Here is a 24,205-nt window from a genome sequence, read left to right on the forward strand (position 1 = left end):
CCGGAGGCGGACAATTGCCGATTCCCCTATACCGGCGTCTCCGCAGCAACCACCACACGGGATTGTAGGCGTGCTCACCTCCAACTCAATTGACGGCATCATCACTACCAGCGCGCCGCTGTTGGCCACGGGATCGGACTTCATCGACGGCATTAGCCCTGCCCGCGCACTGCCGCTGCCGGAGGCGCTAGCTGACATGCAGTTTTCCATCTGCTATTAGCGCATAGCGATGGGAGAGCGGACGCTTCAGTATTTTTTAAATTTGATGATATTTTCTTTTTATCTCTAAGCGTCTACATAAGCGCTCCATCACAACAGCTCTTCTCGGACGGGAGAATAATGGTTTCACCAAGCCATAGTTTTTTTTTTTTTGCAAAATCACCAAGCCATATATTGTTTGGGGATATCGAATGATAATGAATAATTACCTAATATAGGAGGACATACTTTTTTCCCCGGGATTTGGTAAATTTTCGGGATCTAGATAAGATATGATAAAGTATAGTAGGTTATCCTTTTTAGTATTTGTATAATTGCGGAATTTCGTTGCCTTGACCACTCTTTCTTAGAATCTATTTATTTTTTGAGTCTAGAAACCGTATTATTCCTTCTTATATGGTTACAAAACAGTATGCAAGATTAAAAAAAAATGAATCAATGGCATCTGTAGTAAATTTCCCTACTTGAGTACATGTATATCAATTTTGCTTATGATTCATGAACGTGTTTCTAAATGCTAACAGTGTCTGCAGGATGGATCCGCATTGCACAATAGGATGGAGTACTACATTTTTTTGAAGAAGATGACGCCGCAGCTGACTGAGAGCCAGCCCGTGGCCAAGCGGACACGCGCCGCTACGAAATGGCGGGACTGGAAGAACTTGCCAACTGATCTCGTCGAGGACATTGCCGGCCGTTTGCTTAACTTCGACGTTGCGGAGTACCTCTGCTTCCGGGCCACATGTAAGCCCTGGCGCGGCTGCACCGACAACCCTCGCATGGGCGACGGGATGGACGCCCGCTTCCGCCCGCGCAACTGGATCATGCTCAACCGCTGCGGCGCCCGGACTGGCCGCACCCTGGTGAACATCGCCACCGGTGCCCGCGCCAACATCGATTTACATGAGCTCAGCACCCACCACCAACTAGGCACTGCCGACGGTCTCCTCGTCCTCGCCAACAAGGCCACCGACCACATCTGTCTCCTCAACCCGCTCACCAGCGCGTTCAACGGGTTCCCGCCACTCAGGATCGACCGGGCCGTGAATATGTCATCTATGATATGCGGCTCCTCATCCTTCTCGTCGAGCCGGCCCCCGTTGGACCCATCCAAGATCAATGGTGCGGGCATCGACGACTCGACGTCTCCGAGGACGCTCGTGCTCTGCCTCCGAGCGGGGTGGTGTCCGATCGTCTGTGCCAAGCCCGGCGACAAGAACTGGGTGTACGGGTGTGCCACCGAGATGCGCCCCGCTGGCATAGTCACACGAGTCCAGTCGCCAGTCACCATCGGAGGGCGCTGTTACTTCACGACGACGGCCGGTGCGATAATGACTGTGGACCTGAGCTCGGCGGATCGATGGCCTGTGATGACGTTCCTCCTCAACGAGGACCCCCCGGTGAACGCAAAAATCTCCTCCTTCCTCGTCCGGTCCCAAGGCCGTATGCTCATGGTGCGCTACATGGTCGGTTCCAACCTGGTCGATGGAGGTGGCTACGACGAGACAAAGATATTCAAGTGGCACGGTCGCCCATGCTGCATGGAGGTGTTCGAGGTGAACATAGCGGGGAGGCGGCTGGTGCCGCAGAGCGGCATCGGTGACAACAAGGCAGCCTTCCTCGGCGCGACACACACTGTCATGGTCTCCACCAAGAAGTTCCCCAAGATCGCCGCCAATTCGGTGTACCTCAACTGTTTTCTGCAATGGCGTGGTCATTTTGGCGCCTACCACTTCGGGGATCGGACGACTACGCCGCCCAGAGACTTCCCCGCGCGTCGAAGTCATAGGTATTTCCCTTGTGCTTGCCACTGGGAGCTGGAAGATTGTCTGGTACGCAATGTCGAGAAGCGTTATTATAAGGAGAACTACCTCTACATGGACGATGACATGCGCCAAGATGCTCCGTAGATCTCGCTGGTTTGGCCAGTGACCTTACCAAATGTCGTGGCTTCTCTGCTTCTGCTTGTTGCCTTTACATATTTTCTAAATAATCGGATATTGTTCCATTGCAGTGGGTTGAACAACTGTTGACATTAACTCATGAATGCGTTGTTGAGTATACTCCGTACTTTATAATCATGCATGGCCGATCACTCCTCTAGGTGTTATAACTATATTGTGATGACTAACGGTCAGGGAAGCGAAATGTAGATTACCGACAGGGGCCGTATCTTATGTTTTAGTTGAACTTGTGTTATCAGTTTTATGTTTTAAAACTTGTGTTATCAGTCTATGCTCATCAGGAGTTCAGGACTCTGTCAAGCTTCTTAGTAGTGGGGCTTTAATAATTTGATCTCTTAAATCAGAGCTATCAACAATAACATCAAATATGAGAGGCTATCATCAATCCTTTTGGTTTTGAGTTGTCCAGTGCATGCCAGAGCTACAGGTAGTTGGTGCTACAAATGGAGAATCCTTTTAATTCCAGATTCAAGACAGATATGCACCTTGCAGTAGACTGTGAGAAGGTTAATACTGTCCCCATCAGTGGCGGAGGCAGGAATAAATTTATGGTGTGGCGGAATCGATAAAGAAAAAAAATGCAAGACTCCACAAGATAAATGTTACTATGTGTTCACGGGTACAGACGTACAGTCTAACTGCATAATCTTAAAATAAATAGTTTTCTCAAAATACCTCACTAAACGAAAATATTCTTCTCCTCCTTGTCCAGGAATAACATCAGGATGCGGAGCCGGGTTAGAGCTGCAACTGCCAGATACTTTGGCAAAGAGGCTCTTTATATCTGTACATCAATTCAACAAAATCACGGGAGCCAACATAAAACCAATCAATTTATCATTGAAAAAACCAGCAGCCAATTAATCATTCAGAGTTTCAGACTAGAGAGCACTACGTACTTTATGCACTCGAGCCACATATGCCAATCTAACAACAAGATTAGTTTCAGAAATTGAAGTGCACTTTCAGTTCCAAATTCCAATACCTTGCGTTCTGAATTTGGTGTTCTTCTTCGATGCCATGTGGCCTAGGATCCTCTCGTTTGCCGGCGGCCGCGGTTCTTGCGCTAGGTACGATCACCACTTCGCGACTCGGCGAGGCGAGGGTTTCCGCCAAGCAGGGAAGTTGCCGATCGCCCGATCGGCACGGGCAGAATCCTGTATCGATCAGCCGTTTCCGAGTCGTGAACTCGTGATGTCCCTGTGCTGTACGCCTGTAACGATGGCTACCAGGCCCAACACACAAGGCCCAACACGGGAGGGACTGAGCTTTTCACGTGACGGGTCGTTGTTTCCGACTCCTAGCGATGTCCATCGATGCAGTCATGCAGCCAAGCCTGAACAGAAGTACAGAACCTGAACCTAACGCAGTAACACACTATATATACCTAGTATTAACGCAAAACTTTAGGTATGACGGCCGCCAGATCTCGCCATATTGCTAGCTCCGCCCCTGGTCCCCATACATACAGAAGAGGAAGACTCTTGGTCGTGGTCGTGGGATCCTAAAGGAACTTTTCTTCAAAATCGGTCAATCAAGGGCATTTTCAAGCAAACGTTTCAAGTAGTCTGGCTGAGGGAATTTGGAAACCATGGGCCCCCTTCGTTTCAAAATTGGTGTCTGATTATTCTTGAAAGGAAGGGTGTGGACAGCGGATAGACTTGCAAAACGCGAGCTGCCTCAAATTGAGCATTGTGTTTTCTGCAATTCTATCGCAGAGAGTGCTCAACATCTTTCTATTGGTTGTGCGGTCGTAAACATTATATGGGGAGCAATCCTAAACTGGGCTGTATTTCATCAGGTAGTGCCTTGGATAAGCCTCTCTGTTCATGGCGGGAATCTGCGAGATCGAACATTCCAAGAGCAAATAAAAGCCGCTTGGATTCACTTGTGATGCTCACCACATGGATGATATGGAGGGAAAGAAACGGCAGAGTCTTCCAGAACTTATCTGCGCCGATTCAAACCTTCATTGCTCAGATCAAGGAAGAAGCAAAACTCTGGGCAGTCGCAAGTACCGGCCATTTTACACCTTTGCTGGCGTAGGCCTCTATCTGTTGGTCGCCTTCTTAGTTATGTAGGTCATTTTCCTTTTTATTATTTCTCTTGTTCTCTTTCTGGCTTGATGTCCCTGTAAGACATTGCCTTTCTTTTTTAAACATAAGGCTCGACGAGCCCAGCTTTGAATTAACAAAGCCATCAACCGGCTAGGAGTACAAGGTAGCATGCAACAAAGAAAGAGAAAAGAAAAGAAAAAACTGGGGATACCAGCTCTAGATACAAGCCCAGGTGGTGAAGAGCTAAAGCCTACTACAAAGGAACAAGCAGACCAGGGCAAAGCCCTAAACTACAGGATCTCCAAGAGCGCCCATGACAGCGCCTCCAGGAAGGAAAATGGCGCTCGCGAGCGTCATCGGTGTCGGCACAGGCCAGCTGTGCAATGCTTTCGCGGAGGCTTCGGCACCCACCCCAAGAGAACGCCTAAGTCTCAGCGCATGCCAATCACGACAAACCACCAGCTGTTGAAGAACACCGGGGTGCCTCCTGCGACGACGCACCACGGACGAGCCACCCTAGGCTCGGGAATGGTCGCGCAAGGGGAGACACACCGTCTATATGGAGCCGGGTACTGCTCGACGCATGGCCTCAACGAAAGGGGTTTCGAGGAGGAGCTCGGATGGATCACTAGTAACTAGGGTAGCGAGACAGAGCCCGGGGGTAGGCAGCGGCGACAAGTTGTGTGTCGTGGCCACGCCTCCAAGAAGGTGAACGGCGTCCAAGGACGTCGTCGTCGCCGGCAATGGCAAACGCCTTGCTTTGCTTTCGCAAACACCCCAACGAGCCCGCCAGCGTCCCTGAAGGTCAGGGAGTCCAGTCAGACATTGCCTTTCTTGGCTTCCTTCTTCTTATATATTTAACATGCAGTTCCCCTGCATGCTTCTCAAAAAAAAAACACCTTGCAGTAATTTCAAAATCAGTTTAGCTCCTAAAAACCATCAATGAAAATCTGATGAGAACTGAGTTTGCATCCTAGGTAATTCGATACAAAAGTTAAAATGTTTGAGAATGGTAAAAAAAATTCCAGTAATGTCTGTTACAATTCGAGAAGAAAATATTAGTCATGGATAGCTTATGCAAAACAACGATTCAAAAAACGCAGTACGGGAGGGCAAACTTCTGTAGTGTTACGGCACTATTAAGCAAATTTATCTTATCGCAAAAGGGGAAGGAACATAAAACAGAAAGTTCAGTTCCGTTAAACTCAACTGCCTTCTTCCCTGACATAGGTATTAGTACATATCAAAGCTGGTGCCACTGCCACAAAACAATAAAAATCAGGCCCATATTCAACAAAAATGATTTTATGATGGCACCACTGCCACTACCCATCTGATGGCCACTTTGCAAAGCAGGGAATGTAAGGTAAGCCATACTGGAGTTGTTTTGATGTGTAGATAACCTGAACTTTCCGACTATCCATATCATAAGACACAGCAATCTCCCCGTCAGTAATAAAAATCAAATTACAGTCAGGATGAAATGCAATATCGTAGCACTCGTAGTCTGTGTGAGGATGCCTCCCAAACAGTTCCAGAACGTTAACAGTGTGCTTTAGGGTCCAGTGTCCAGTACCATAATAATCAAGAACCCAAACAGAGAGTTGGCAGTCAATCTCTACATCCCAATAATACAAATATCCCTGAGACTGTCCAATGGAACCGAACCTATGGCCCTTTGGGACTTCAATTTCCCTCCAAACCTCTCCCTCTACATCCACTGTTACTATTGACGAATGAAGGGAAGTGAAGTGCATCCTGCCATTCACGAAGACAGCTTCCTCACACCCTTCCACAAAGACTGTTTCAGAAGCCCACTGACTCCGCATGGAGGTCCATCCTCCAGTTTCTGATGAGTAGATCGCCACTTCTCTGACCCGTCCTTGGTAAACTATCTCTGGAACAACCACCACAAAGCTTGAGGGGTTAGCTGTATCAAAACCTAAAAAGTGTTCGCTGCAGTTTAACTCAGAAAGGTGATCGCCCAACAAACTGTCAGCATCCATAAAACAGTGACCATCCACCCGGTCCGAGTTCTCTATACGAGGCAACACGGTCCACTTCTCGGTCGCAGGATTACACACAACGTAACTGTACTCGTATTCCTCGGAACGTGACACCCAGCATTTGCAGAGGAGAAGGCCACCGATGCAGCATCGTTCGACACTGATGCGTCCGTATCTGCCCAAGAAAGCTAGAGTGGGATCTACCAGCTGGGGACCAAAACCGACCGTCAAATCATCGAAAGTGAGGCTGTCCCGGACGTCGCCGATGAAGAAGAAGCCACACACGGTCCATGGTGACCTATTGTAGATGTCGAGGTCGGAGCAAAGGGCAAGCCACGGCTTGGAGACGCACTTGACGTGGCAGAAAGACCTGTAGGGTAACCGCGATAGGATCTCCATGAGGACGTCGTCGGGGAGGCTCGACACGCACTTCTGTTCCTTCTTCTTCCGCTTCTTGTTCTTCTTCTGCAAACAGGGAGAATTGGTTCGGTCAGTTCATCGATTCCCCTTCTTGGATGGATGGAAGGATGAAGCATACGACTAACCTTAGAGGCTACTGGAACAATGTGGGGGAACGGCGGTGGTGTCTCCGATCTCAGGCGGGTGTTCCTTCTCCATGCAGCCATCTCCTCCTACTCCGGTCGCCGGTAATAGGGTCTGTGGTCGGGAATAGATCGGCGGCTGTGTCTTCCTTTTTCTTTTTCTTTTTTTGAGGGGTGGCGGCTGTATCTTCCGATTGTGGCACCGTTAGGAGTATGGGCTACTTGGGCTTACTCTTTTTTGTGGGAATATATGGGCTTACCGGCTTAGTCTTTCTTTCTGAAAACTCTATTCGGTGGGGGAGGTCCTATACATCGCTTTAAGCGATCTGTTCGGACCATATCGCTCAAGGATACACCACCTGGGCCGGGCCCATTTATCTTCGTGATTGCACAGCTGCCTCGTTTGGGATGAACCATCGCTACATGCTATCTGTTGCCGTTTTTCTGGTTGTTTCGTTTCGAAAAATATTCAAATTTTGAAGAAATGTTTGAATTTGAAAACTTTTCAAACTTTGGAAAAAATTAAACCCGAAAAATGTTCAGATTTGAAAAATGTTCAAATGAGAAAAATGTTCAGATTTAAAAAGTGTTCAATTTCAAAAAATGTTCAAACTAGATAAATGTTCAGAGTTGAAAAACTTTTAAATTTTTAAAACATCATATTTGAAAACTGTGCAATTTTTTTAAAAAAATCAGTTATAAAATGTTTAGATTTAAAATTTGGTTGGATTTAAAAATTATTCAGATTTCAAAATTGTTCATATGAGAATAAAGATTGTAGGAAAAGAGAAGATGAAAAACCGGAAAAAGATCGGAACAGAAAATGAAAAACCAGAGAAACACCAGGAAACAGACAACTGGTCCGAACGCACAAAATCCCGAGAAGAAAAAGCACACACAGCGCTAGTAATGGGCTGGCCCAACCAATATGCCCCCCTGTGCGGCGCCCCAGATAGGGCTCGCAATGAGCGATGAATAGGTTTCTCCGGGACGCTGCCCTGCGTGATGCAGTCGCCCAGTCGATTTCAACTTCGATTGGGACACGGCCTGCATCGATCAAACTAAACTTCGAAGAAAAATAAATAGAGCGATGGAGAGGTCACTAGTCCTGGACGATTGATTGACTCACATGCACTTGGACTGCTATCTGCCATGGAGCATGCCGCCGACGCCGCGTCGGACAGACTTAGCGACCTGCCGGATTGCCTGCTCCACATCATCCTCTCCCTCTCATCCATGGGCGCCAGGCGGCTCGTGCAGACGAGTGCCCTGTCGCGTCGGTGGCGCCATCTCTGGCGCGACGTGCCGTTCCTTGACGTCGGCCTTCAGGAGTTCAAGCGTGACGACCTCGAGAACTGGGCTAGGTTCAGCAGCTTTGCAGACAGCCTCCTCCTGCAGCACAACGCCCACGACCTCGCCGAGCTCCGGATGCAGGTCGTCCAGCCTCCCAAGTACGGCCGTCATATGCGCCGGAGAATGCCAGACAGGAACAGCTGGGTTCGCCGCTTCCTCGCGCGCTACAACCCCGCCGCGCTCGACATCTACAACCACTCGCCTGGCCCGCATGTCGAGTTGCATCGCATGGGCGACGGCACCGTCCTCCTCCGTCGCCTCACCACGCTGCGGCTTACGGGGGTCACGCTGTGCGCCGGCTTCGAGCTCTTCCTCGGCGCCGATGGGTGCCCTAGTCTGGAGCATCTCGAGCTCAGGGACTGCCTCATCGGCTTCGAGGAGGTGGTCGCCTCTCGCACGCTCAGGACCCTCGTCATCGACTCGTGCAACAAGGGCATGGACCAGATGAGTGGCTCTCTGGTCCGCTTGAGTTACACCCCGCGCATTGTGGCTCCTGGACTCGCTTCTTTCCACATCGTGCTTCTACCAGATTTTGTCCCCCTATGGCTCTTTGAGATGCCCTCGCTCATCCAGGCCACGGTTCGTTTGGGCAGAAGCTGCGTCCTCAACGAATTCGACCTCCTTTGCAGCCTTCACAATGTCACGAAATTAGAGATGTCGAGCTTCCCGCCGCTGAATGTGGTTCGAATTCTACCTTTACTCGCCGCAAGATTAGAGATACATATATATCTATACTCCAAGCGTGTGTGATAAATAAATTTTACAACTCGGTTGTATGTATTTTTGGTTTTTCAGGTGATGGTTCATAGATATGGCAGAGATTTCCCGAGGTTCAACAACCTAAGTACATTGATCCTAGACCAGTGCGATGATGCTCACATGCTCCTGGAGTATTTTATCCTCTTCGCTCCCAACTTGGAGAAACTTACACTACAGAACTGCACGGTACGACACTTTTACTATCGATGCATTCTACTCTACGATATATATATTGTTCCTCTTAGTTTACTGTGATTGAAATTAATCATAACAATACATATTCTTTCTTATGTCAAATTAAAGCTTCCGATGCTCTCTGAAAGGGTGGCAGAGAGGCCCATGTCAGTGAAAATGACCAACTACCATTTCAATCTCAATCTGGTGGAGATCAAACACCGTGAAAAGGATGACATTTGTGGGATCATCGAGTACTTGATGCTTGTTTCTGTGAACCTCCAAAGGACTGGTATTGTGTTGTCAAAAGGTCCAGAGAAGCCATGGTGGAGAATCATGCAACATTAGCATCTTTAGGGTTTGGTACTGTTAGATGTATATATCTATTGTAGTTTCCCCATATGTTAGGGGGCTTTCTGCATATGTGCACCTATACATGTACTATATATTGTGGCCTTTGGCCTCCTGGTAATACAACAAGCATATTCCCTAACATGGTATCAGAGCAAATATTGATCCTCTAGTTCCCGGCCGACGTTGCTTGTTCGTCTCCGTCCGTCGCCGGTTTCTCCCCCGTCCTCGATCTGGCCTCCGCTCGACCTCACGCAGCGCCAGGACCTCCGCTCGCGATTCCCCGCCATCCCCGGCCAGGCTCCGCTCCCCGCTCGATCCCGTCGCCAAGTCGCGCCGATCTCTCCCTGGTCGCCGATCCGCCCAACACCAGGATCTCCCTGGCTCGCGATCCGCCCGACGCCCCCTGGCCGATTCCGCCCGCCTGGATCTCTGCTCCCGATCCGCCCGCCTGGTGATCTCCATCCGCCCCGTGGTCGATTCCCCTGCTCTGCTCTCCCCGATCTGTGCGTGCTGCTCCCGCCGCGTCCTGCTCCCGCCGAGTGCTGTCCGGCCCGGCCCGTGCTGCTATCCCGTGCGGTGGCCGTTCTTCCCAGGCTGCCGATCTACCTAGCCTGGCTGTGCAGTTGACTTCCGTCTAAAAAAAAAAACTGTCGTTGGCTGTTGTTACCCGATGTCTTCTTCCGCTGATCCCGCCTTCTCTTTGGGCCTCCCTTCGGTACTTGGTATTTGTCCGCGGCCTCCGTGTATGACGGCTAGCCATTCTTTGTTGCCGTTTGCGGCCTCTTCATGCGGCTCTGCCCGCGCTTCACCGACTCCGTCTACGCCGGCTCTCCGCTCTCTACCGACTTTCGCGGCCTCTTCCCGCGGCTCTACCCGCGCTTCGCCGATTTTGTCTCCCTCGGCCTGCCGCTCTACATCGACTTTTGCGGCCTCTTCATGCGGCTCTGCCCGCGCTTCGCCTACTTCGTCTACGTCGGCCCGCCGCTCTACATCGATTTTCGCGGCCTCTTCACGTGGTTATGACCGCGCTTTGCCGACTCTGTCTTCATCGGCGTGTTGCTCTCCGTCGCCCCCTTTGGTGGCCTCTGTGCGTGTGGGTGATAGCTCCTCGTCGGCACCTGATTGTACGTCGACCTCTCCAGTCGCGCCCCTCTCTGCGCATGAGATATTTCAGCTTCACTGTCTGCTTGATGCTTGGGATTCCAGTTTACGTCAGCAGCCTCGCGGTCCGAGTCTCCGCCCTCGTCCTCATTGCACCTACTGTGGCAAGGTTGGCCACACTTCCTCCACCTGCTGGACGCGGGATCCCAGTTTACGTCAGCCGGTTCCGGGATCGTCGGCGAGGCTGGCTCTTCGGGATCTTCTGCAGTTGCACTCTCCGATCGGGACATTCTCGGGGGTCTTCGTGGTCCGCTCGCTACTACGGACTCTTCCTCGCCGGGCGCTGCTGGTTCTGTAACTGGCTCTTCTGGCACTGCGCGACCACCACTCTCTACACAGTCAGGTACGTCCCCGTGGTATCTGGATTCTGGAGCTTCCTTTCATATGACCTCTGAGTCTTCTATTCTGTCCGCTCTTCGGTCTCTTATTTCTCCTGTTCGTGTTGTCACGGCTGATGGTACCTCTATTCCTGTTTCTAGTAGAGGCACCCTTTCTACTCCCTCTTTCTCTGTCTCTGATGTTTCTCATGTTCCTCGCCTTCAGATGAACCTTTTCTCTGCTAGCCAGCTCACCGATTCTGGTTGTCGCGTCAATCTTGACGCTGAGTCTTGTGCGGTTCAGGATCGTCGCACACAGGCCCTGGTTGGAGCTGGCCCTCGTAGCCGTAAGTCTCCGGGGCTTTGGGAGTTAGACTGGCTTCGTGTTCCTTCCGCTGCCACTCCATCTGCTAGTTCTCCTCCGGTTGTTGCCTCTGTCACCGGCTCTTTTCAGCAGTGGCATCATCGTCTTGGTCACCTTTGTGACTCTCGCCTATCGTCTTTGGTTCATCGTGGCTTTCTGGGGTCTGTCTCTGGAGATGGGTCGTTACACTGTCAGGGTTGTAGGTTAGGCAAACAGATTCAGCTTCCCTATCCTACTAGTGTGTCTGTCTCTCAGCGCCCATTCGATTTAGTCCATTCAGATGTTTGGGGTCCGGCTCCCTTCGCTTCGAAAGGGGGCCATCGATACTATATCTTATTCATTGATGATTTTTCACTGTACACCTGGGTGTTTTTCATGCGCTCTCGCAGTGAGGTGCTCTCTATTTATCAGCGTTTTGCGGCCATGGTCCGCACTCAGTATTCCTCACCCATTCGCGTATTCCGTGCTGATTCTGCTGGCGAGTATATCTCCCAGCATCTTCGTGGTGTCCTTGCTGAGGAGGGCACCCTCGCTCAGTTTTCTTGTCCCGGCGCGCATGCTCAAAATGGCGTCGCCGAACGTAAGCATCGTCATCTTCTTGAGATCACCCGTGCTATGATGATTGCTTCTTCTCTTCCGCCACATTTCTGGGCTGAGGCTGTCGCTACGTCGGCCCACCTCATTAACATTCAGCCTTCTGCTGCTCTACAGGGTGGCATTCCTCTCGAGCGCCTCTCCGGTGTTTCTCCAGACTACTCGACTCTCCGTTCATTTGGTTGCGTCTGCTATGTCCTTCTATCTCCTCGTGAACGCACCAAACTGACCGCTCAGTCTGTTGAGTGTGTTTTTCTCGGATACAGTGATGAGCATAAGGGCTATCGCTGTTGGGACCCCGTTGGTCGTCGGATGCGCATCTCTCGTGACGTCACTGTTGCGGTCAGAAACCCACCGGCGAGCAGCGACGGGCAACACGGTAGAGCCGGGAGGCTCCCAGGACTGCGGCTGGCCCTGGTCCCTCCGAGCGATGGCCCGCAAAGACTCGGCACGCACGTCCGATGTTGATGCAAGGGCGTGCACCTATACCTGGTCAGGAAGGTGTTGGATATGCCTCGCTTAGTTTCCTGCATGGCATACACGTAAACATTAAATACGAGCCTCGATCGGCTCTCAGGTTGTCCTGTGAATCGGCTCAAGGAGCCGATCCACCCATGATCCGTACGAGGTGTACGATCGGATGGTGGTCCTGCTTGATCAAAATAAAGCTAAAACGACCTACTACGATTTAGGGTTTTCACCACATAATCGGAACATCCTACTCGTGATTGAGCACGGCAGCCACGCACGGTGATCGTAAACCGACCCTAGACAAGGCCTAAAAACCAACACGAAGTTGATCCCCGGAAGTTCCTGTCTAGGGCTAGCAAACTACACCCTACGCGCCACTGGATCCTTCAACCCGTTTGTAAGGCCTAACTATGCAGATATTAAACTAATCCTTGAAGAACAAGGAGCAATCATAACAGATCGGATCTACTAAATAATGATCAAGCGGGGTGCCGCCCTTACACCCAAGATAGGTATAAGGGCGGCTAGACGTCTAAGGGTTGCATAGACGAAAGCATATGATACGATGAAACAATGCTAACCCTAAAACATCTATGATAACTACGTTGCTCGCCATCAACAAGGCTTCAGCATGAGCAACGCATGAACAGCGAATAAACGTGTACTGCCTAGACCGCAAGATGCGATCTAGGCAGCATGATGCTTACCCGGAAGAAACCCTCGAGACAAGGGAGTTGGCGATGCGCCTAGATTGGTTTGTGGTGAACGTGATTGTTGTTTATTCCATAAACCCTAGATACATATTTATAGTCCGTAGACTTTCTAACGTGGGAATAATCCCAACCGGGCACGAGCCCAAACTCAATCTAACCGACACGTATCCTACTATATTACAGATACACGGGCAAACTAGCCCAAACTTTGCATATAAGGCCGATTCATGTATTTCTTCCATGTATATTCTTCAAGCCCATCTTTAATCGCGGCCCACCTCTGACCCGGTCAAATTCTGGTGATAACACATGCCCCCCTGGTTTTGGAAATGACAATTCCAAAATCACTATGCTTTTCCTTCGTCGGGTCATGTCGTGGCAGAGCAGAACCGTCGCAGTATCCTTCATCATGATGCCTTGCCTCCTCAACTTCTTTGCAAGATTTGATAGCTTTAACATCACTCCCTCGGAAACCGCAATGGCATTAAATCTCCACTATACCTCCTTTATTTAACTGTACCGAACGGTTCGCCACTTCATCCTCTTGCTCTGTTCTGGCCATCGGCACCTAAAAAACCCTCTTTCCCTGTAGCAATGTCTTCCTCTTCCTCCATCTCCTCAGTCCTCTCTTTCCAATCTTCCTCCTCGAGTGAGCAGGAGTGGAATTTTGACCACATGCCAGATGGCCCACCCGAAGCACTCGTCGGGTCAGATGGTGACTTACCTCTGACCGATGGGGAGGACGACCTCGAGTTCCTCATCGAAGGGGAGCTGAAGAGTGAGAGCGAAGACGACCTCCACTCCTGGGCGAACCCCACCTCCTCCGACGAGGAGGAGGAAGAAGAAGAAGTAGAGGAAGAAGAGGAAGAGGAGGAGGATGATTCCTCCTCCTCCGCTGGGTATCCGACGGCGAAGCGCTTCCGCGCTTGGGCGGACAGCGAGGATGATGATGATGACGAGGAAGAAGAGGCTTCGGCCGAGGGCTGGGGCAGCAGCGACGAGGAACTCTCCGGAAGCAGCGCCGACGGCAGCTACGATGCCGACGACGAGGCCAGCGAGGATTAGTAATGTAGGACTAGTAGTTCCTGAGCAATCGGCTCTTCTTTTGTTCTTCCTTTCTTGAGCAATCGGCTCTTCATTGTAAAAAACCCCCTTATTAATGAAGAAGAATTTTCTCAGCTGATTTTGTCCTTTTACCAATTTTGCCGATTGCTAAACTAAGTCAGCAAATCACGAGCCGATGGCAGCGCATCGGACCTTGCCATGAAACGCGAGCAAAGCCAACTCTATTGTCTATCCAAATGGTAATCTGCGACTTGTCCAAAAGAGCAAAACTCAGATCCCCAAATCGCCGCTTGAACAGATCCAACCCACGGCCATATGAACCTCAGATGTCAATCGCGCAGGTTCGCAACTGCAACGGACCCAAGGGCAACATCATCCAACGCCCACGCTATAGTCTCTGGCCTGAAGGTGATCCTTAACCGCTCCTGGCTGTCCGAACATAGCGCCTTGCTCTATCTTTTTGCAGCAACAGAAACGGCCCTGACCCTGTAGATGATGATGGCTTCCCTTTCAGGCTCCTTCCAGCAGCTCTGGTGACCTTCTTCTGCAACAACTCACCACTTTCGAAGAAGTTTATGATGCAGGGTCAGCCGATGACACTCCAATCGGCTTCCAAAAACAGAGTGCCTACCAAATCAGCTGCCCCCCGAGCCTCAGTCAAGGCGAGAACGGCGGTGAGGACATACAGTTCAGACAAATGGACCCGAACTTGAGCGAATCTGAGAAAACCAACACGCAGAGTCAGCCAAACCTGCCACCATCGATCACCTTTTCTTCCGTTGAAAGCCGATATTGTAGACGAAACACCAACGGCCTAATGAACAAAAGGCTTCCTTGCATGCCAAAACTGACACTTCTGACAGTACTGCTGAACTGGCGACCTTACGCAAAGGGTTGGAAGTCCTCGAAGAAAAGGTTCTGGCACCAAAATCGGCTCATTGCCGCTGAGGAAGCTCTCATTGTTCACTCCCTCCAGGAAGCAGAAGGCCATCCGCGTCTTGAACACGCAGCGGGTAGATCCTGTGTAATTGTACTAGAGTCGATGGCTGTGCATCGGCTTTGTTTCTTAGCTCTAAAGTCGATGTCCGTGCATCGGTTGTACATCATGAGAATTATTTTTTACTGGCCGATTTTTATTTTTCTATCGGCCCCCAATATTTCACTGCACATGTATCGCACATGTTCATCTGATTAGGTGCCCCCCGAGCCGAATCTGCCAGGTAACTGCGGATATCGGCTCTGTAGTTAGCCAAGGCACTGTATTTGAACGTCGGCTCCGTTAGGACCAATGTTGACTTTTTCCAGCTCATCAGCCGACGTAAAACCGCTGCCCATTAGATCGACGTTGAACACAGGCAGAACGTATGGTGAGAATAATTTTGGCCGATTGCTGGAATCGGCCTCCATGTTGATTGAATAGCTCAATGAAGGTTTTGCAATGTTCCTCCATAGATCTTTGGGGCCGATCACACGGATCGGCATCGCCACGTTTGTCCATAGATGTTGCTCTTGTTACACGGTCAGGCCGGTGGATAAGACCAGCCTCACCCTGTCCTTCGTCACGTCGATGCGCTCGCAGTCGTCCAAATTGATGCCTGAGAGTGGCTCTTGGCCTGTTGTCTCCCAAACGTTCATGCCAGCCGTTGAAATCTCGGCTGAATCATCTGCGTGGACGACCTCTACTTCATCTCCATCCCACTGTATTAGGCCTTGGTGCATCGTGGATGGAATGCAACAGTTGGCGTGGATCCAGTCTCTCCCTAGCAGGACAGCATAGGTGCTCTTGCTGTCAATAATAAAGAACGTCGTAGGGATGGTTTTCCTTCCTACGGTCAGATCCACGTTCGTAACACCTTGTGCGTCAGATGCTTGGCCGTTGAAATCGCTCAGTGTCACGTTGGTCTTGATCAGATCCGAGCTAGAGCGTCCCAACCGACGTAGCATGGAGTATGGCATAATGTTGACTGCCGCTCCGGTGTCCACCAACATCTTGTTGACAGGCTGCCCATTGATATAACCTCGCAAGTACAGGGCCTTCAGATGTCTGTAGCTTCTTTCTCGTGGCTTCTCAAAGATAACCGGCCGTGGGCCGCAGTCAAGCTGTGCCACAGGTGCTTCGTCTGATCCTGGAGCACTAAACTCCATTGGAAGGATGAACACCATGTTTGTGCCAGCCGATGTCTCATCATCGGCTTTCTTTTGTCTGGGGCGCCACTCTTTCCTTTGTGGCCGACCTTCTTCGTCCGGGGTTCGCTGAATTTTAGCGGCCAGATCAGGCCGCGCCTTCCTCAACGTGTGCAGGTATAACCTTTCGGCTTCCTCCAAACCACGTAGTCGCTAAACCCTATGCTTTTGGGAACGGCTGAGTCCATCAGGGCACCACCTTGGCCGGTGGTACTTATCTTCTTCTTCTGCATCATCGTCTTCCAATTCCTCGAGATCTTCCACCCGAGAGGACTCAGCGTGCTTGTTCCGAGGCGGGAGAGGCCCTAGACGTTTGAACATGGACACGTTAGCTGCATCCTTCTTCTTCTGTCTACATTCTGGGCAGTTGCCGATTGTAGGCAATCGGCTCATTCCTGAATCCCAGCAGTGTCCGAAGAAGGGACAGTCCCAGTGCCTATCCACGTCGTCTTGCTCTCTCGACTTTTCCTTGGCGTGGCGCTCATATCTCTCCTCGTCGCGATCATGCCGACGATGTCTCCTGGCGTCCCTAGCCAGACGATCTCTTTCATCATCGTCGTTGTATCATCGGCGTTGGTCATATTGACTCACATACTTGTTGAGGAGGTGATCGGAGAGAGGTCGCTGATATCTCACGTTCCTCACTTCTCCCTCTGTGATGTAGCGCTTGCCATCGTGACGGAGCCGATCGCGTGGAACGGCTTCCTCTGTGTCCTTGCTATGAGAGCAGCTGCCCTCGTCTCCGTCCTTACCAGAGTGGTGCCCAGGTCCTACCATGTTGATATTGAACGAGAATCCTGGCTGGCACCCTCCAGGGTAAGTGCACTCCACCATGTTAACGGCGGGGAAGGGGTGTGTGTCGACCTTCATGGCGTACTGGCTGAAAATTAGACGCCCTTGTTCTATCACCATTTGGACCTGCTGACGCCACACCCTGCAGTCGTTGGTGGCATGGGTGAACGTGTTATGCCACTTGCAGTATGGCTTTCCGTTCAACTCCTGAGCCGTGGGGATCTTGTGGCCTTCGGGTACCTTTAGCTACTTCTCCTTAAGTAAGAGGTCGAAAATCTGCTCAGCTTTGGTAACGTCGAAGTCAAACCCTCTCGGAGGACCTTGTGGCTTAACCCACTTACAGGACACGGGGCTTGCCCCCCGAGTCCATTCAGCCACTGCTACCTCTTGATCTCCCGCAGAGCCTTCATCTTCATCTGCCTCAACCAGGACCACCGCACGTTTGAATTTATCCTGGTATACATCTGGGTGGCGCTGTTCATATGCTGACAGCTTCTGCACCATGTGCGCCAGTGAAGGGTAGTCTGCTTGGGAGGCCACGTCCGTGATCGGTGATGCGAGACCCACCACCGCCAACTCGATCGCTTCTTTTTCGGTCACATGAGCCGAATAGCATCGGTTCCTAACGGTCCTGAAGCGCTGGACATATTCGACACCTGTTTCTCCGCGCTTCGTCGTACTTGTGCTAGATCGGCAATGCCAGCCTCGGAAGCCTCCGAGTGATACCGCATGTGGAACTGCTCTTCCAACCGCTTCCAAGTCCGGATTGAATCCGGTGGCAGCGATGTGTACCATCCGAAAGCCGATCCTGTGAGGGATCGTGCGAAGAACCTCACACGCAGCTCATCCGATGCTGAGATCGTGCCCAGCTGTGCCAAATATCGGCTCACATGCTCGATGGAGCTGGAACCATCTGATCCATTAAACTTGGAGAAATCAGGGAGCCGATATTTGGGTGGTAGAGGGATCAACTCGTACTCGTTGGGGTACGGCTTGGCATAGCCGATTGTCCTCCTTTTCGGCACCATGCCGAACTGGTCTCTCAGAATTGTACTGATCTGATCCGCGGTGCTGGCTGCAGGAGTCGAACTCTGAAGATTCGCCGGGGTGGCATACTTAGCCAGCCATGCTTGCTTTTCCAACTCTGAGCCAACTGCAAGAGCTGAGCTCTGGAGGTTTGTCGGAGTGGCATACTTAGCTAGCCACGTCTGCTTCTCAAGATCTGTTCCCGAAGTTCCTCCTGCTGTTCCAGAAGTCCCTGCTGTTGCAGCCTGGTTCTTGAGTGCCCAGTTACTGCAGTCTGGCACGTATGTGCACGTGTATCCGTGAGGGATCTCCATAGGCGCCTCATGCAAGAACTGGTAGTCACTAGGGTGACCACCGATCTTGTAGACGACGTATGCCGGTGAATTCGACACTTCTGGTGCTGCCAACGCGAATGGCAGCGGTGGACGGGACTGGAGTGGCATCTCTCCTTGGTGAGTCCCCAGAGCTGGTCCTGACGGAGAGTACTGATGCCTCATGATTTCCTGGATCACGCGAAGAGCGACACGCTCCAAAGTGTTCACCGAGGCTCTCGAGAATGGCGGTGCAGCGAATGAGCTACCATGAAGTTAATCTCCGACGCGAGACACTGGTGCGTTCTTCGACGGGGCGGACAGGTCCACTCCATCGAGCGCGCCTTCGGTGAGAACCCTTTCCACCCGATGCCATGTGAGCGGGTTACGTGAAAAGAGCCGATGAGGTCGGCTTCGAGGATTGCTTTGACCTCGTCATACTTCTTCTTGAGCTCCTCGGTCAGATCCTCGTACGTGACTGGAGTGCCTTCCGCCATCTCAGATGTAGATGGCGATGCGGTTGATGTCGAAGATGGTCCCACCGGGCGTGCCAGAATGTGTTGCGGTCAGAAACCCACCGGCGAGCAGCGACGGGCAACACGGTAGAGCCGGGAGGCTCCCGGGACTGCGGCTGGCCCTGGTCCCTCCGAGCGACGGCCCGCAAAGACTTGGCACGCACGTCCGATGCTCGATGCAAGGGCGTGCCACCTGACCTATACCTGGTCGGGAATGTGTTGGATGTGCCTCGCTTAGTTTCCTGCATGGCATACACGTAAACATTAAATACGAGCCTCGATCGGCTCTCGGGTTGTCTCGTGAATCGGCTCAAGGAGCCGATCCACCCATGATCCGTACGAGGTGTACGATCGGATGGTGGTCCTGCTTGATCAAAATAAAGCTAAAACGACCTACTACGATTTAGGGTTTTCACCACATAATCGGAACATCCTACTCGTGATTGAGCTCGGCGGCCACGCACGGTGATCGTAAACCGACCCTAGACAAGGCCTAAAAACCAACACGAAGTTGATCCCGGAACATCCTGTCTAGGGCTAGCAAACTACACCCTACGCGCCACTCGGATCCTTCAACCCGTTTGTAAGGCCTAACTATGCGAGATATTAAACTAATCCTTGAAGAACAAGGAGCAATCATAACGGATCGGATCTACTAAATAATGATCAAGCGGGGTGCCGCCCTTACACCCAAGATAGGTGTAAGGGCGGCTAGACGTCTAAGGGTTGCATAGACGAAAGCATATGATACGATGAAACAATGTTAACCCTAAAACATCTATGATAACTACGTTGCTCGCCATCAACAAGGCTTCAGCACGAGCAACGCATGAACAGCGAATAAACGTGTACTGCCTAGATCGCAAGATGCGATCTAGGCAGCATGATGCTTACCCGGAAGAAACCCTCGAGACAAGGGAGTTGGCGATGCGCCTAGATTGGTTTGTGGTGAACGTGATTGTTCTTTATTCCATAAACCCTAGATACATATTTATAGTCCGTAGACTTTCTAACGTGGGAATAATCCCAACCGGGCACGAGCCCAAACTCTATCTAACCGACACGTATCCTACTATATTACAGATACACGGGAAAACTAGCCCAAACTTTGCATATAAGGCCGATTCATGTATTTCTTCCATGTATATTCTTCAAGCCCATCTTTAATCGTGGTCCACCTCTGACCCGGTCAAATTCTGGTGATAACAGTCACGTTTGATGAGACGCGTCCCTTTTATACTCGCCCCACCTCGGGTACTTACCCGGTGGATGATATCTCTTTTCTTCTTTTTCCGGATGCACCCCCTGCTGTTCCTCCTCCCCTCGCTCCTACTTATGATGTGCCCCCTTCGGCGCCATCCTCTCCTCCGTCTAGTCCACCTAGTACTCCTCGTTCTCCGGCTTCGGATCCTTCTGATGTTGTCCCTTCTTCCTCTTCTTCTGATGAGTTGTCCTCTGCTGATGACCTTCCCCCTTCACGGCCTGTCCGTCAGCGTCGTGCTCCAGCTCGTTACTCTCCTAGTCAGTATGGTCTCTCTGTCGTTTCCGAGCCGAATTCTTATCGGGATGCCGAGCGTCATCCTGAATGGCAGCTTGCCATGGCTGAGGAGATCGCTGCGCTTGAGCGCACTGGTACTTGGGATCTTGTTTCTCCCCCTTCTGGTGTTCGTCCTATCACGTGTAAGTGGGTCTATAAAATTAAGACTCGCTCTGATGGATCTCTTGAGCGCTATAAAGCGCGTCTTGTGGCTCGTGGCTTTCAGCAGGAGCACGGCCGTGACTATGATGAGACTTTTGCCCCTGTGGCTCATATGACTACTGTGCGTACCCTTCTTGCTGTTGCTTATGTTCGCCGCTGGTCTGTCTCCCAGCTTGATGTTCAGAATGCTTTTCTTAATGGCGAGTTGAGTGAGGAGGTTTACATGCAGCCTCCTCCTGGGTATTCTGTTCCCGATGGGATGGTTTGTCGTCTTCGACGTTCTCTCTATGATCTCAAACAGGCCCCTCGTGCCTGGTTTGAGCGCTTCGCTTCTGTGGTGACTGCTACTGGTTTCTCTCCTAGTCTTCATGATCCAGCACTTTTCGTTCACACTTCTCCTCGTGGATGTACTCTTCTTCTTCTTTATGTTGATGATATGATCATTACTGGTGATGATCCTGAGTATATTGCCTTCGTCAAGGCTCGTCTTCGTGATCAGTTTCTTATGACTGATCTTGGTCCTCTTCGCTATTTTCTTGGCATTGAGGTTTCCTCCACTTCGATGGCTTTTCTATCTCTCGGGAAAAGTACATTCAGGATCTTCTTGCTCGTGCTTGCTCTTGGGGATGAGCGCACGGTCGATACTCCTATGGAGCTTAATGTTAAGCTTCGTCCTACCGATGGTGATCCTCTTCCCGATCCCACCCGTTATCGCCATCTTGTTGGGAGTCTTGTTTATCTTGCTTGTCACTCGTCCCGATATTTCTTATCCTTGTTCATATTACGAGTCAGTTTGTCTCAGCTCCTACCACTGTTCACTATAGTCATCTCCTCCGTGTTCTATGTTACCTTCGTGGCACGATCACTCGTCGCCTTTTCTTTCCCCGTTCCAGCTCTCTCCAGCTCCAGTGCTATTCAGATGCTACGTGGGCGAGTGATCCTACGGATCGTCGTTCACTTTCTGCTTATTGTGTGTTTCTTGGTGGTTCGCTTGTTGCTTGGAAGACGAAGAAACAGGTCGCAGTTTCCGTTCGAGTGTTGAGGCTGAGTTGCGGGCTATGGCTTTGTTGATTGCTGAGGTGACTTGGTTACGGTGGTTGCTTGCAGATTTTGGGGTCTCTGTTACGACACCCACTCCACTTTTGTCTGACGGTACAGGTGCTATCAGTATTGCACGTGATCCGGTCAAGCATGAGCTGACCAAGCATATTGGTGTTGATGCTTTTTACACACGTGCTCAGGTACAGGATGATGTTATTGCGGTTCATTATGTGCCTTCAGATTTGCAGTTGGCGGATTTCTTTACGAAGGTCCAGACTCGAGCGCAGCATGATTTCTTACTCTCCAAACTCAGTGTTGTGGATCCACCATGAGTTTGAGGGGGGGTGTTAGATGTATATATCTATTGTAGTTTCCCCATATGTTAGGGGGCTTTCTGCATATGTGCACCTGTACATGTACTATATATTGTGGCCTTTGGCCCCCTGGTAATACAACAAGCATATTCCCTAACAGGTACAACTAGTTTGGACGGATGCCCTGTACCTCTTCAATATATAGGTTTTCTTAGATCTTGGCGTGCCCTGTGCATGCACTCATTTTTTCCTTATGAGGACCATGTCTGATGATTGTGCTACTGATGACATGATTAAGAAATATTGCTCATTTGATTTCATCGGTATATCAATTATCTAACAAGATTCATTATACTACGACATATATACCAAATAATGTCTATCTAGTTGTACCCGCCTTAACCTAACTCTTACTTTCTTGACTTCTTGTACAACCATGGGTTTTTATTTTACAATCAATACCATATATTTCTATTGTAATAAATAGTACATGGGAGAAATACACGAGCTTATTTCAATGATTACAAAATAAAGTCTAAAAAATGAAGAAATCTTCAAGGTTCTCAAATTCTTTCTTCTTCCATGACATGATCTTGTAATTTTATAAAAGCAGCCAAATATAGATACCAATCATAGACCTATAAATAGCAATGAAGGTTCTCCCAAAATTTCCTTTTGATACGCAATCACAAGGTTACGTTCACGTGTGCAACTATTAAAGTAGTCAATCCACATCGAAAAGAACACCAACACCAGTATGTCAGGGAAAAATAACCGAAAAACTTGATCAAATCGGTGGAGATCCGAGAGAAAATTGCGAAGACAATCATTCTTGCAGCAACCATAAGAAAAGATACAACATCAATCTGGTGAAGCAAGATCTGGAGGCCCATACATAGAGAATTTTTATCTTTGAACACCACCATTGATACCTGTCAACACCCGGATTTTTAAGTCCAGATGCCTATTATGCCATACATCGCAATCCCAGGAAGAGTGTTGTTGCGAGACATAACAGTTGATATCATAAGTCATCATTCATTACAACCCATAGTCGTCTTACAAATATAGATCACATGATCCAATATTACACAAATAGTTGATCTAATGATCAACGAACACCGTACATAGCGGAAGCGTAGAAGTAGTGGACTATCTAATCCACAGGCCAACGCTTGACGTCAGGAGTAGTCCTAGTTGTCGTAGACGTCTTGTTGTCCCTCGTCTCGGTACTGCTGCTCCTCTTCATAGTCTGGCCATTTGAATAGCCAGGGACATAGCCGTGAGTACTTTAAAGTACTCGCAAACTAATACTAGTGTAAGTACTATCAATTTTAGTAAGGGGGTGCTAAGCTCTAGTTTTATTTGCATAAAGCCAATTTTATTTCACAAGCACTTCATAACGAACTCTTCATATGCTAACTAACTGTTGCGGTCAGAAACCCACCGGCGAGCAGCGACGGGCAACACGGTAGAGCCGGGAGGCTCCCAGGACTGCGGCTGGCCCTGGTCCCTCCGAGCGACGGCCCGCAAAGACTCGGCACGCACGTCCGATGCTGATGCAAGGGCGTGCCACCTGACCTATACCTGGTCAGGAAGGTGTTGGATGTGCCTCGCTTAGTTTCCTGCATGGCATACACGTAAACATTAAATACGACCCTCGATCGGCTCTCAGGTTGTCCTGTGAATCGGCTCAAGGAGCCGATCCACCCATGATCCGTACGAGGTGTAAGATCAGATGGTGGTCCTGCTTGATCAAAATAAAGCTAAAACGACCTACTACGATTTAGGGTTTTCACCACATAATCGGAACATCCTACTCGTGATTGAGCCTGGCGGCCACGCACGGTGATCGTAAACCGACCCTAGACAAGGCCTAAAAACCAACACGAAGTTGATCCCCGGAACATCCTGTCTAGGGCTAGCAAACTACACCCTACGCGCCACTCGGATCCTTCAACCCGTTTGTAAGGCCTAACTATGCAGATATTAAACTAATCCTTGAAGAACAAGGAGCAATCATAACGGATCGGATCTACTAAATAATGATCAAGCGGGGTGCCGCCCTTACACCCAAGATAGGTGTAAGGGCGGCTAGACGTCTAAGGGTTGCATAGACGAAAGCATATGATACGATGAAACAATGCTAACCCTAAAACATCTATGATAACTACGTTGCTCGCCATCAACAAGGCTTCGAGCACGAGCAA

This window comes from Lolium rigidum, chromosome 4, assembly GCF_022539505.1.
Source record: "Lolium rigidum isolate FL_2022 chromosome 4, APGP_CSIRO_Lrig_0.1, whole genome shotgun sequence".
NCBI lineage: Eukaryota > Viridiplantae > Streptophyta > Magnoliopsida > Poales > Poaceae > Lolium > Lolium rigidum.